General features: G+C 38.7%; 1 protein-coding gene across 2 annotated transcripts in view; it reads right to left on the bottom strand.

The window, feature by feature from the left end:
• Positions 1–11,252: 11,252 nt before the first annotated feature.
• Positions 11,253–15,345, bottom strand: part of FAM114A2 (family with sequence similarity 114 member A2) — a 49,102-nt gene continuing 45,009 nt past the window's right edge. For both annotated transcript variants that reach the window (XM_058166030.1, XM_058166031.1), the window contains 2 exons: positions 12,188–12,244; positions 11,253–11,421 (listed from right to left, as the gene is read on the bottom strand). The gene's annotated coding sequence lies outside the window, so the exon portion shown is untranslated. The remainder of the gene's footprint in view (positions 11,422–12,187; positions 12,245–15,345) is intronic.

Raw genomic sequence — 15,345 nt, 5'->3', positions numbered from 1 at the left:
TTACTTGAGTGCAAAAACAGAATGCGAACGATATGCAAGGGTGGTTCATAAGAGTACAATCCTATGCAAAAAGAGCTATACACCTGTTACTCTCAGGTACTGCCCAGAGGTGGGTTTCAGCAGGTTCTGACCAGTTCTGGAAAACCGGTAGAGGAAATTTTGAGTAGTTTGGAGAACCGATAGTAAAAATTCTGAAAGCTCCCACCCCCTTCTATTCTCTGCCTCCCGAGTTCCAGCTGATGGGAAGGAAATGGGGATTTTGCAGTAATCTTCCCCTGGAGTCGGGAGGGAATGGAGATTTTACAGTATCCTTCCCCTGCCATGCCCACCAAGCCACACCCACAGAACAGGTAGTAAAAAAAATTGAAACCCACCACTGGTACTGCTTTGTGTTGGAAGTTCACATCTGCCCTCTCCTAGGAAAATGAAATATTCTAGGAAATATTAAAAAGGCAGAATATTATACCTCCCTGGTTGAGAAATGGAGAAACATGCTTTTAGGCAGGAAACTAACTCACTCTTAATAGCTTAAATAGCCCCCACCATCCTCAATAGCCCACAGCAGATGTCCACACTAAAGAGATAGCTAGGTCTATTCATAGATAGATAGATAGATAGATAGATAGATAGATAGATAGATAGATAGATAGATAGATAGATAGATAGATAGATAGATAGATAGATAGATCAATATATATTGATATATTGACCATCAATTGTGTTGTAAATGTTGCACCTTGATGAACGTATCTTTTCTTTTATGTACACTGAGAGCACATGCACCAAGATAAATTCCTTGTGTGTCCAATCACACTTGGCCAATAAAATTCTATTCTATTCTATTCTATAAGCAAATGCCCTCACTCAAGATCCAACAAGGTAGGATTACCCTCTACCCATCTAGCAACAGAACTCACCACATGGCACCTGGGAAGATTACATCACCCAACAACGCTCAAGCAAGCCTGGGACTCAGGACAGCCTACAGAGTTGCTCCTGCATGGCCCCAAGGGAGTCTGACAACCAATCCGAATACAAGCTCAAATTCAAAAGCCCAGAGAGGGTATGAAATTCAGGCACTCTCAGCATCTCTTCCCTTTTTTCCTCTTTCACCCAACATCATCAACGCATGTGATCCTGTCCACCATTAAAAACCACCTTTCCAAGCGGTCTCCATGTTTCCAGTGTCTTTTTCCCATTTGGAACTGAACCCAGGTGGACATTTCTTCCAACACTAGAATATAAACACTATTGTAATTGTGAAGGGTGTCACTAAGTAACCCGTTCCATTTGGTCAGCTCCATGAAAAAACAACAACACTTTGCTTCTAATGTAACTTACAAGAATATTGTTCTCTGAAATAATAATCCTGCATACATTGTATAAAGTGCGAGCAGGACCAGTGGTGGGCAACAAACTTGACATTTCCCATCAATGTCTGTGGAGATTCTCAGTCATCCAGGTCATGGTTGTCCCAAAGGTGCTTTTTCGAAAGGCAACTGGACTTTGTTTTCTCCTTGAAGATGTTTTGCTTCTCATTGAAGAAGCTTCTTCAGTTCTGACTTAGAACTGAAAAAGCTTCTTGGATGAGAAGCAAAACGTCTTCAAGGAAAAAAACACTTTTGGGATTTCCAGCCAATGCACACAGGCATGCATGCACTAAAAGGTAGTTTTTTCCTTTAAAAAATCTAAAAAAATTCCTAAATTTTTAGCTTGAGGTTTAGTTTGTCTTATGGTTTATGCTAGTTTTTGGCAACCTCAGAAATTTTAGTATATGTGGACTTCAACTCTCAAAATTTGCTCAGCCAGAATGTTGGGAAATTAAAAGTCCATGCATCTTGAAGTTGCTGTAGTTGAGAAACATTGATTTCTATGCTATGAGCTGGTGGAAGTAAATCCTGGTCAATGAATTGGAACAAGATTGATTTGGGTTGTTTTGAAAACATGGGAAAAGTTAACAGTTATTTATTTTTGACTTTTTAACTTTCAGGGATTCACCCAATAACCCAGACCACTGATAGTTTAATAGGCCATCAGAATGTGATCATGGTGATTTGCAATCTTTGGAGCCACCATTTAGAAGCTCTATTACTGGCTGTCCTTCCCAAAGCTGCTATTTAGATCAGATATTGAACCATATCTCCCAAATTTCTCTAAATTTGTCTTAGTTTATGTAGGAAGTGATTGAGACTACAGAATAAACCACCACTTCAAACAACGAAAAGAACTAACTTTGGAGTCATGATTATATCGGGGGATATAAAAGAGGGGAAAAAATACTTGGTAGGGTACAAAAATCCAACAAAAATACATCGTAAAAATAGTTGAGGGAACAGAATATTGAAGTAACATACCAATTTAATTTGGGAGAATGGATCATATGCCTCTGTATTCAATAGTGAGATAATTAGATCATATGCCCTGAACCAACATTTAATAATGAGATACAGTAAATATTCTACAGATTGATCTCCTTTCTAAACAGCTCCCTTTCATAAAGAGGCTTCTGTGATAAATAATATAATCCTATCATTCATATGCTTTCGCTTAGCTAAAAACATGACAAAATGGCTAACAAATGTTGATCAACTTTCACAATATCATTATAGCCAGTGGCAATTGCCAAAATGTTAGAAAATCTCATAGGTTGATTACAGCACCTCTAGAAGCAACCACAGCATCTCTTGGATTATGAAACCTGGTTTGGAAATCAAGAGTTACCCTGTTGTTTTCCTGCACAGTAATCTTTACCTCACAACTACAGCTTATCATTTTAATAAGTACAGTAAATTTCCCCCTAATTGGCATTTTACACATTACATTTTAGTTTAAGAGACATTTATGAGATGTAATTTCAAAGAAAATCCAAAGAACTGGTTGCTATGGCAATATACACACATCTTCCTGCAAATTAGGAACTCAAGATTTTTAAGAATCCCACAAAACCAAATCATTTCATTTATCCAGAGAGGTCAAGTATAAAATAAATGGATAAACCATGCATTAAATGTTCCTGTGGTTCTGTCTTTTTCATTGCTTTTATAAGGTAGCATTCTTCATAATAGTATCTAAATTATATGCAGGCAGTCCTTGTTTAGCAACCACAATTGGGACAGGCAACTCCACTGTTAAGAACCATGGTCAATATTGTGTAAACCTGCTGCAATAATTGAGACCTTACATGATCGTTATTTCCAATTATACTAACACCTTCTCCATTCTGCTTGTTGAATACCAGTTGCAAAGCACAGAAATGGCAATTATAGGATCCATAGAGACTCTGCGCAGGTCAGAAATGCAAGGACTATTTGAAAAGGTAATTTTTCACTGCCATCGTAACTTTGAAGAGTTTCTAAACAAGATGGTTGACAAGCAAGGTTTACCTGTAATTCCATCTTCATGGAGATTGATTTGATATATTTTTCTGCCTACTTTTTGTCGAGTTTAAAAGCTCGACAACTATGGGTTTCTAATGTGAAACAATTCAAGTTAACAAGATGGCTGCTATATTTCAAAATGGGGACCAGCCTTAAGGACAGCATTGTGCCATCTAAAATCATCTTGACACTTGATATAAAGAATATAGGTAAGTAAGACTAGGTAAAATTATAGATCGTCAGCAGTGAATGAATATAAAAAAAGCAATTTCAGTTGTGGTTAACATAATGGCATATCCTGTTCCATTCTCGCCCAATCTTGAGGATGTCTAAGTCATTATTTCTCATATTCTATCAATGTTGAAAAAATGGGAATAGTCAAAACCCCATTATTTCAGCAAATATATGTGTTTCCAATGAAGAAATCCAGGACAAACTCAAGCTGCATTCCCAAGTCATTACAGGCCACAGTAATCCCTGCTTGGACTGTTAGGTTCCACTTTACAGAATGGTAAAATATATCTAATGTGCAATATTTATTTTAAAATATGTTCTACCTCAGATGAAATAATGCTTTTATTGATTAATCACAGCATTAAAATATAATACAAGTAATCTTTCTTTAGCAACTGCCTCAGACAGTTGGCAATTACAACAGTGTTAAAAAAATAACTGGCCAATACCTGCATTTAGGACAACAAAAGCCTTCAGTAAGAAACTGATTAAGGTCTGCTCAGTTTCCAGGACCTACCAGTCCCTCATCAAGTAATAAAGATTACAGAGCTGAGCTTGTTAACTTATCCTTAGCTTTTTAGGGAGGTGCAGTCTATGGAAAAAAGCAGCTCAGGAAGAAATTGCTTGTGAGAGGGTAGAAAAAGGTAAAGAAACCAGGTCAAACATAGAAGGCTATATATGAGAGGACTTTGACTGAATGAGACAGAAGCATTTAGCCAATTTTCACAGCATTTTTGTCTCTCAGTCATGTGGTTCCATGTGGATCATTTGTCCATGTGGAACCAATTTCAGTCACTAAATGAGGACTATCTGTAGTTTAACCAGTGGCAGGAGCATCATCTTATAACTCAGATATGAGACTTGCTGAAAAGAACTTCTTCAAAGAGCTGGAACAGAGGCTGCAGTGTGCCAGAGGAAGCAGTAGATGGTACTCTTCCCTAAGTGTTGTAGACCATTGTTTCTCAACAGTTGGTAACTTTTAAAATTTGCAGCCCTCTCAACCCCTGAAATTCCCTAGCCAGCAAGCTAGGGAATTCTAGGGATTGAAGTTCACAGATCATAAAGTTGCCATGATTGAGAAGTTAGAGACTGATTCTCTCATATATACAGAGAAACTCTATCATACCAGAGTACTCCATGCCAGGAACCTCTTTAAAAAGGTAAAGGTATCCTCACATCAACCTCTATTGCCAATGAGTACATAGATACAACTTTGCAGCTTTCTTGCCTACACTGACAACTGCCTTAATTAAATCATTCTCTTTCCCTGTTGGCAGGGGGGCAGAGATCGGCCTTGAGGCGCCTCCTTTGTGGGGTGCCACAGGGGTCGGTTCTCTCGCCTCTCCTGTTCAACATCTATATGAAGCCGCTGGGTGAGGTCATCAGTGGTTTTGGGGTGAGTTATCAATTGTACGTGGATGACACCCAGCTGTACATTTCCACCCCTGACCACCCCAATGAAGCTGTCGAAGTGTTGTCTCGGTGTTTGGAGGCCGTATGGGTCTGGATGGGGAGAAACAGGCTCAGGCTCAACCCCTCCAAGACTGAGTGGCTGTGGATGCCGGCATCCCAGTACAGCCAGCTGCAACCGCGGCTGACTGTTGGGGGCGAATCATTGGCCCCAATGGAGAGGGTGCGCAATCTGGGTGTTCTCCTGGATGGACGGTTGTCTTTTGAAGATCATTTGGCGACCGTCTCCAGGAGAGCTTTTTACCAGGTTCGCCTGGTCCGGCAGTTGCGCCCCTTTCTAGACCGGGATGCCTTATGCACGGTCACTCACGCCCTCGTCACTTCTCGCCTGGACTACTGCAATGCTCTCTACATGGGGCTCCCCTTGGGGAGCACCCGGAGGCTTCAGTTGGTCCAGAATGCAGCTGCACGGGTGATAGAGGGAGCCACTCGTGGCTCCCATATAACACCAATCCTGCGCAGACTGCACTGGCTACCTGTGGTCTTCCGGGTGCACTTCAAGGTGTTGGTTATCACCTTTAAAGCGCTCTATGGCATAGGACGGGGACCGCCTTCTGCTACCACATGCCTCCCACCGACTGGTACGCTCCCATAGAGAGGGTCTCCTCAGGGTGCCGTCAGCCAAACAGTGTCGGCTGGCGACCCCCAGGGGGAGAGCCTTCTCTGTGAGGGCACCTACCCTCTGGAACGAGCTTTCCCCAGGACTTCGACAACTTCCTGACCTCCGGACTTTTCGCCGCGAGCTGAAAACATACCTATTCTTCCGAGCAGGACTGGCTTAATAGGGGTTTTTAATTCGTTTTAAATGGGGTTTATTTTATTTTTTATTATGTATTTTATATTTAAATTTAGGCCATATGGAATAAGTTTTTTAAATAGTTTTTATTGTAATATATTGTATGGTTTTACTTGGCTGTTCACCGCCCTGAGTCCTTCGGGAGAAGGGCGGTATAAAAATTAAAATATTATTATTATTATTATTATTATTATTATTATTATTATTATTATTATTATTATTATTATTATTATTATTATTATTATTATTATTATTATTATTTCTGTAAAGGACAAGAGATCAGCCACAATCAGTTTTCTATATACATTAACAGATTTCACAGATTCACAATATTTACAGATCCCTCACATTCTGGACATAAACTGTTTCAACTCCTATCCTCAAAACAACTCTATAGAGCACTGCACACCAGAACAACTGGCAGTTAAGAAGCACAAGAATAGTTGCTTCCCAAACGCCATCACTCTGCTAAACAAATAATTCCCTCAACACTGTCAAACTATTACTAAATCTGCACTATTATTAATCTTCTCATTGTTTCCATCACCTACCTCCTTCCACTTATGACTGTATGACTGTAACTTTGTGGCATGTATCCTTACGATTTATACTGATATTGATTGTTTCCTGATTGCTTATTTGTACCCTATGACTAACATTAAGTGTTGTAAATGTTGTACCTTGATGAACGTATCTTTTCTTTTATGTACACTGAGAGCATATGCACCAAGACAAATTCCTTGTGTGTCCAATCACACTTGGCCAATAAAAAATTCTATTCTATTCTATTCTTACTATATCAGCTTAAGGCTAGTGAAAACGTACCCAGGACCCAGGCAGGAATCTTTTAAAAGGGCAATTGATAAATAGTACTGCATATGGTTTAGAGGCGGAAAGTGCCTATGGTAGAACAAGCTGTCGTGATAGCTGATTGAAAACTGTGTAAATCAAAATGAGTATCAAACATTATATTTGTTGTTGTTGTTGTTTTTCACTGCTAATCTTAGCAACTGCTTGTTCAGACTGGTTGCATTCCATAAGTTCCCATAATTCTCTTCTCACAAGCACATTTGACCAAAACCTGAACTGCCCTCTTTTGATTTCTCTGGCCTGGTTGCCCTCTTCATTCTGCTTGACTAATACCAGGAAGCCTCTTTCCTGTCTCTTTGTCCAACACTCTGTGATTGACACCGTCAATCACAGCCTGATCATAAGGGTTATTTTTACTTGAGATATCTGCCAACCATTGGACGAATTCCCCTCCAAGCTCACATTATCACGGCAGTTTTTTATTTATTTATTTCATCTTGCTTGGGCAAAAATTGTCTGTATGTCTGTGTGTGTCTCTGTGTGTGTCTCTGTGTTGATAAGGAGGACTTGTAGCCTTGATTGTTAAATATGAGATTAAGGCAGCTAAAATAAGATGAAATGAGATAAGTGAAGAATGCTAAGAATAACATTTCTTATTCAAAAATAGAAAAAAAATAGTATATCATTAGTTCAGTGAGAATGACAAAGTGGTCCCAAGAATAGAGAAAAATAGTCTTTTCCTGCTGCTATCCTCCACCAACAGGTTTTGGTTGGGTTTGCATACTCTGAAACAGAATTAGGTAGTTAATGTGAGTTTGCAAATCCCGCCAGTGTGATTACTCTATGATACACTCTCTATATATAAAAGCGAAAACCACTCACGCTGTAATCATGAAATTTCCATAACCGTAACGCCTACAAACTTCTAATTTGCCACATATATTCCTCTTGGCTTCTAGGTGCTCACTAAGAAAGGATTTTTCGAAATGATCATCAAAGCATTAGTATTTCCTATATTATTATTAACACGCTCTGATGCTAAGGAGTTCTACTCCCCCTCCCCACCTGAAAAGAAATTTGTTCCAAATGCAAAATGCAGAGGAGAGGAGTTTCACTTTCAGTTTTATTTTCACAGCAGCAAGCAGCTTTACTACAGAACAGTTGAGCTAAGCCATGCCCAGCCTCCTTCCTGTCTCCTTCTTGCTCACACAGCAAATACTGTTTGAGTTTTCAAACACCCCTCAACTCTCTCACACACTGGCTGGATGCTAGCCAGATGAAATACTGATGGATGCTGCGGGCTGGGACATTCTACTCCCCCTCCCCTTCCTCCTCTGTTCCAACTGCCAGTTGCATTATATTAACACACTCTGATGCTACGGAGTTACACATTCTAAATTAAGTTTCAGGCTGTAAGTGTCAATTTATCAAGCCCAAGCACATCGTTTTGTAGCGAAGCACAGGTGTCCAACTAGTGTACTATATAAATAAATTGAATTAATGGTGTTAACTATAAAGGATGTATGGAATGGCCTAAACAGAAAAAGAGCCACTACAAAGGCAACGATGAGATAAGCACAGCTTGAGTCCCTAATTCACACAAGGAGAAGGAGGGAAACACACCCAAACTTGCAAGATTCTGATAATACAGGTATTCTTCAAGTTACAACACTTGTTCAGCAATGATGGTTCTGCAATGACTTATGATGGTTCTGAATCGGGGGATTTATGACCAGTCCTTGGAGTTCTGGCCATCACAGCATACCTACATTCACTAATCATGTTTGGTGTCTAGCTGGCAATTACAATATTGCAGCAAATTGAAGTTATGTGAAAAAGATCTCCCATGTTCTTTGCCATCTTCCCACAAGCAAAATCAATGGTGAAGCTGACACGAAATTGGAAGTCAATCATGTGAGGTCCCTACTTAACAACAGCAACCAGAACTGCCGTCACTTAGCAACATTGCCACATGAACCATGCTCTATGGCTATGGCACAATGACAGTAATTCCAGTCCTCCTTGCCATTGTACCCTGGCTATATATTGGTTTCAATAAAAGTAGTTTCATATTTAAATGGCTTTGGTTTCTTAGTCTGGCCTATTTTACAACCCTGATTTTAACCATGGCTTGATATACTTTCTTTAATCATGGACATACCTTATCAATATATTGTTCACACTGGTTATATGAGCATCTACTGATCTAATTTTAAAGACATTGAAATGACTGCTACTATTTTTTGTAGCACTCAGTCCCATGTAAAGTTACCTGTTCATGTAATTGCTAGGTTTAATACAGCTAATTGCAATTGCTATTTCAGTTCCTTACTTAAAGTTGTCCTCATAAATATGGCATCACTGGTTCATTACAGAATAACAGAGTTGAAAGGAACCTTGGAAGTCTTCTAGTCCAACTCCCTGCCTAGGCAGAAAACCCTATCAGACAAATGGTTATCTAATTTATTCTTAAAATCTTCGTGTTGGAGCATTTACAACTTCTGCAGGCAAATTGTTCTACTGATTAATTGTTCTAACTGTCAGGAAATTTCTTCTTAGTTCTAAGTTGCTTCTTTCCTTGATTATTTTCTACCCATTGCTTTTTGTCCTGCCCTCAGGTGCTTTGGAGAATAGCTCGACTCCCCCTTCTTTGTGGCAGCCCCTGAACATTGCTATCATCTCACCCCTAGTCTTTCTTTTCATAAGACTAGAAATACCCAATTCCTGCAACTGTTCTTCATATGTTTTAGCCTCCAGTCTCCTAATCATCTTTGTTTCTCTTCTCTGCACTCTGTCTAGAGTCTCACATCTTTTTTTAAATTGTGGCAACCAAAACTGGGTGCAGTATTCCAAGTGTGGCCTTACCAAGACATTATAAAGTGGTATTAACACTTCACATGATCTTGATTCTATTCCTCTGTTTATGCAGCCTAGAACTGTGTTGGTTTTTTTGCCAGCTGCTGCCCACTGCTGGCTCCTATTTTAAATGGTTGTCCACTAGGACTCCAACATTCCTCTCACAATTACTACTATTGAGCGAGGTACCATATATACTGTATCTGTGCATTTTGTTTTTCTTGCCTAAATGTAGAACCTTATTTTTTTCACCATTGAATTTCATTTTGTTAGATAGCGCCCATTCAACGCTGAGTTTTTATTTTAAGTAAGTGTAATGTCCTGCCCTGAACACAGTCATCTTCATAGGTCATGTCCTGCAGATGAACTATTCCTAGAGTAGTGCAGACTGAGTATGATCATTAATGACAGAATATTATTAAATGACAGAAAAACAGAATAACAGATTTGGAAGGGACTTTGGAAGTCTTCTAGTCCAACCCCCTGTTGATGCAAGAAATCCTATTCTTCAACTTAGTGACTAAATTAGTAGACCAGCAAAATACTATGGGCATAATATACTTAAGACTTCAGCAAGGCATTCAACAAAGTAGACCACAACCTAATTCTTGGTAAGCTAGAAAAAAGTGGGATAGATAGTATCATCACCAGATGAATTTGTAACTGGCTGACAAACCATACTCAATGAGTAGTCCTTAATGAGTCTACGTCTACATAGAGGGAAGTAAGCAGTGGGGTACAACAAGGTTCTGTCTTAGGCCCAGTGCTCTTCAATAAATGACTTAGATGAGGAAGTAGAAGGGGAACTTACCAAATTTGCAGACGATACTAAGCTATCCAGATGGATCTTGACAGACTTGAACACTGGGCCCTATCTAACAAAATTAAATTCAATGTCGAGAAAAATAAAGTCTTACACTTAGGCAAGAAAAATCAAAATACACATATAGACTGGGTGAAACCAGGCTTAATAGCAGTAACTGTGAGAGGGATTTTGGAGTCTTAGTGGACAACCAGTTAAATATGAGCCATAGGTATGCAGCAGCAGCCAAAAAAGCCAATGCAATCCTAAATTGCATTAACAGAGGGATACAATCAAGATCAAGTGAGGTACTAATACTACTCTATAAAGCCTTAATAAGACCACACCTAGAATACTGCATCCAGTTTTGGTCACCACACTATAAAAAAGATGTTGAGACTCTAGAAAAGGTGCAGAGAAGGGCAACCAGGATGATTAGGGGACTGGAGTCTAAAACATATGAAGGACGGTTACAGGAACAGGGCATGGCTAGTCTAGTGAAGAGAAGGGCCGGGGAGACATGATAGCAGTGTTCCAATATTTCAGGGGCTGCCACAGAAAGGAAGGCGTCAAGCTATTTTCCAAAGCACCTGAAGGCCAGACAAGAAATAATGGATGGAAACTGATCAAGGAGAGATTCAACCTAGAAATAAGGAGAAATTTTCTGACAGTGAGAACAATCAGTCAATGTCTGTTGGGTGAAGGATGAAAAACTAAATATAGAATTGGAATGCAATAACCTGTATGAAGGCAAGATTAGTTGGCTAAACTATTACCTTGAATAGTAGTACCTTGAACAAGAGTGTATATATTTCATTATAGGTCCCATTCATTTATTGATCATTCCTAACATGAAGCCACAGTCAAAGGAGAAAAAAAGGAGAAAAAAAAACATGAAACAAGCATGTTAAGGTAAACCAAAATAAAGACATTTTATTTTGAAGAAAATGAACATAATTTTTGTTTCTCCCCCTATGCCCAAATACCCTTCACTAGTTGAACTTCAATTCAGCTGGGAGGTGTGGGCTGCCTCAAAGTCATTTCTTTTCCTTTTTCTTCTTTTCTCCACTGTGAGTCTGTGTGATTAAAAGAAAAGCACCATTTGACCTTAAATTGAGGAATCTTTTATCCTTTCAATATGATAGTCTTGCAGAGAGGGAGGGAGGGAGGGAGGCACAAAAGCAAAACAGGCCTGATTCTGCTTTAGTGAGAATGGCTCACTTCAATTTAGATTACTTTGATTAGGTTGGAAGAGGTTCAGCAGTGGGTTACACATTATGTTGCTACTGGTTCTCCCCGTGCGCGCACGCTTGCTTTGTGTGCGCATGCATGCGCCTGCCTTCCACACATACGCCCGGCCTTCAGCACATGCGCTTTGCTCATGTGTGCACCTTCTGCGCATGCCCCCATCCCTAAATAGGAAGACATAAAGCCGGGGCGGGTACCAATTGGGGCGCACTGGTCCGAACTGCTGAATACCACCTCTGAACAGATTACTCTGATGCCAAATGGTTCCCTGGAAGCCAGATTCTGGATTTTGGAGTGTGAGATGTTTCAGAGTTGGAACTTTTGCAGCTTCAAATGTTTTCTACAACCGCTAGTAAAAAGTTATTTTCTAGCAGGACTACAGAAAGGCTATTGATAGTAGTAGCTAAAAACAGCCTTCTTCAACTGATAACATTTCATATTGATAATCCATCTTCAACTCTAATAATTCCACAAATCGCCCATCCTTGTTGTCTGGGAGTTGATGAAATCCCACACATCTGGGAACACCAAGCTGGTGAAAATTATGGATACATTTCTCTTCGGTTTGTCAAGTATCTATTCAATTTGTTTTACCTTGCCAGAGTCACTATCAGAGCTGCTGCTGCTGCTGGAACTGTCATCTTGCCCATGCTAGAAAATAAAACCCAAGAGATTAGGCCAGCAGCAGGATAAAACATGGAATTTATATTTTATATACATTGTATATGACAGCCTGTACCTAAATGGCTGAGTCCTTATTCTTCACCCAGAAAGTCCCATATTCAGGCCCTGCCATCTACACTTATGATGGGAAAATAATCCCACTTACAAATTTAGAGGGTTGCTCGCAGTAAAACTGGCAGTAAGGAGCTTGATGGAGAGAAAATCAGAGAGTTGGAAGGAATCATTTAAGAAGGGGTCATCTAGTCCATCCCCTATTCAGTGCAGGGATCCATATGAAAACATCCCTGACTTTCAGTCACTACATGAATATATCCAGTGAAAGAAAACTCATGCCTTCTCCTGTTAACTCTTCCAATTGTAAAACTGCTCTTATTACTATGAAGACTTTGTCTTTTAAAATAAATCAGAAATTGCTCTCTACTAATGTAGATCCATTATTCAGTTTCTTATGCTTTGGGTCATGCCTTGATTAAATTTCAGATACTTGAAGAGTGCTGTTATACCATGTTCAGTTTTTCCTAAACATTTTCAGTTACTTCTCATCTCTTGATATAGAACTTAATTTCCAGGCCTCAGATTATACCCTTCTCTGAACCTGTCCCGATTTATCTGAGTCATCTTAAAGTTTGATGCTTAGCACTGGAACCAATGTTTTAAAGAAGGATAAAGTAAGATAATTACTGCCTTCGATAGGACAACTATACTCTGCAGCAACCTAAAATTAATGTGAATTGTTTTTCTGCACCTACACAACTCACATTCAGTTTGTAACTAATTACTCTTCCAAGATCTTTTTCTAGTATGGCTAAGCTAGGCATACCTCTTCTATATCTATGCATTTCATTCTGACTTCTAAATGAAGAACTCAGGACACTATTTTATTAAGAAATTTAAGAAAAATGTGGAACACTTGAAGGTTTGGGTGATCTGATGATCTGGTGACACTCTGCCTTTCAATCGTCTTTCAGTTTGATAAGGGACAATTAACATTCCTTCAGTGTTTGAATAAAGATATATATATTACATACATACACATTTGTGTGTGTGTCTATTATAAGGTTTGTCAATGAGAAGATTGACAATTTGAGACCCAAGTACTCCATGTCAGGTGAGCTCCCATTCTTGCCCCAGCTCCTGCCAGCCTAGCAGTTCAAAAGCATGCAAATGCAAGTAGATAAATAGGTAGCACTTCAGTCAGAAGGTAACAGCATTCCGTATGCTTCAGTACTCATACGTGACAGAGAGAGAGAGAATAATTCCCTTGATTTTCAGTCGCAGAATTGCCAATCTTCTGCCCAAATTAGATTTTAGGTGAGGCCAGCCCACTGTAATCTTTTCATTGAACAACATCGATGAGTCTAACCTTTGAATAGATCATAATTTTCCCATGGCTCTTCTGTTATTGTCCTATGATGGTATATTTTGCTGTAAGTCATTCTATTATCAGCCTACATGTATTTTACTTTTTACATGGGAAAAAGCTAAATTTTAGCCCAGCAAATCATGTCAGTCATTAGGCAAGAAGAATAAGGGCCACAAAGTTTTTTCCTTAGTTTTTTTTTTTGAAGTGATATAGTGAAGGATCTTTTTTTTTCTTTTAAGAGGGAAAGCAATGATACTCTTCTTTCCATCTAGTAATAAAAAAAGAAAAATATCCTGTCTCTGCTCTTTATATTAAAGATCTATTAGACTGTAACATTAAGTATCCAATAATCATTCAGAGTAAGCCTCGCTATTGAACTGTGAAGTACAATAAATTATGAGAGGGCAGATGTCACATTTATAGAAGCTGTTATGTGCGCATGTGTGTAGTGACATTCTTAAGATCCAACAAGGAGTCTGGTTATCCAAGTTCACAATGATAATGATTATTTTCATATAATATATATTATAATATATTGATATTAATCACTAAATGATTAATATTTTTTTGGGAATTATGATGTAATTAGAAGTCAGAAATCCTTACCAATTTGTTACAAAACAACCAGAGAAGTACTGACTGTTGGATTGAATCATAATATGCAATTTTAGTTCAACTGAAAAGATACAAACTGCATTAACCCACCAGTCCGCTAGGTCAGAAATAATTTAAAAATAGATGGAGAAAAAACAAGCTTTAGAATGTAAAAGAATTATATTAGTTTACTTGAAACACTAAAGAAAGAGGATTTTTTTGGGGTTAATGACTGGCATATGTATAATACAGTATAATAAAATATGCAAGTAGAAATAAATTCTAACTAAAATATATAAAACTAAGCCAAGTGTCTAGGTTTGTAGTTCTATAAAAGCCTTTTAATCTATAAAAATGAGCAGAACCTAAAAATTGTTAAAGCTGTCTACAAGACGAAATCCATAAAACTTTTTAAAGGGATTCAGTTCTCTTATTATACTGGAACTCACATTTATGCCACGATACAATAAAATATTGTATATAATATGTAAAATCTATTCAAATGATATCTAATAAAGATAAATGCAACCCACAGATTGTATATTCTTGCAGTTCCGGTATATTTGAAAGTCTATTCCAAGGGAGAATCCCTCAGATGAAATCAATGTAATCCTTGCTTTCTCATTGAAGACTTAAAACACAGCAGCAAGAAACAAAATAGGGACAAATGGAGATGAGCCAAATGAGAAGATATGAATTGACAGAGGTGAGAAGGGAAACCAGGACTGTATCAGTGAGATGGGCAGTGTAAAAATGAAAGAAAGAAAGAAAGAAAGAGAGAGAGAGAGAGAGAGAGAGAGAGAGAGAAGAAAGAAAGAAAGAAAGAAAGAAAGAAAGAAAGAAAGAAAGAAAGAAAGAAAGAAAGAAAGAAAGAAAGAAAGTAAGTAAGTAAGTCAGTCCAGCAGAGGAAATTGCTCCTACCTGTTGGAAGATACTGTAGGACAGGACACACAGCCAGGCTTAGAAGAAGCCTCATCCCGTCCCATGCTTTGACTTAGTTTTGTTCTCTAGCCTAGGATGCAGCTGATTTAGGGAATGGTAGAATGAGGTGGTGGCAACAAAAAATATAGGGTAACAATGGAGGAGATGGCAAAGAAAGGAGAAAGGCGTA

This window comes from Ahaetulla prasina, chromosome 2, assembly GCF_028640845.1.
Source record: "Ahaetulla prasina isolate Xishuangbanna chromosome 2, ASM2864084v1, whole genome shotgun sequence".
Classification (NCBI taxonomy): Eukaryota; Metazoa; Chordata; class Lepidosauria; order Squamata; family Colubridae; genus Ahaetulla; species Ahaetulla prasina.
This window is presented reverse-complemented; position numbering and strand designations above follow the sequence as displayed.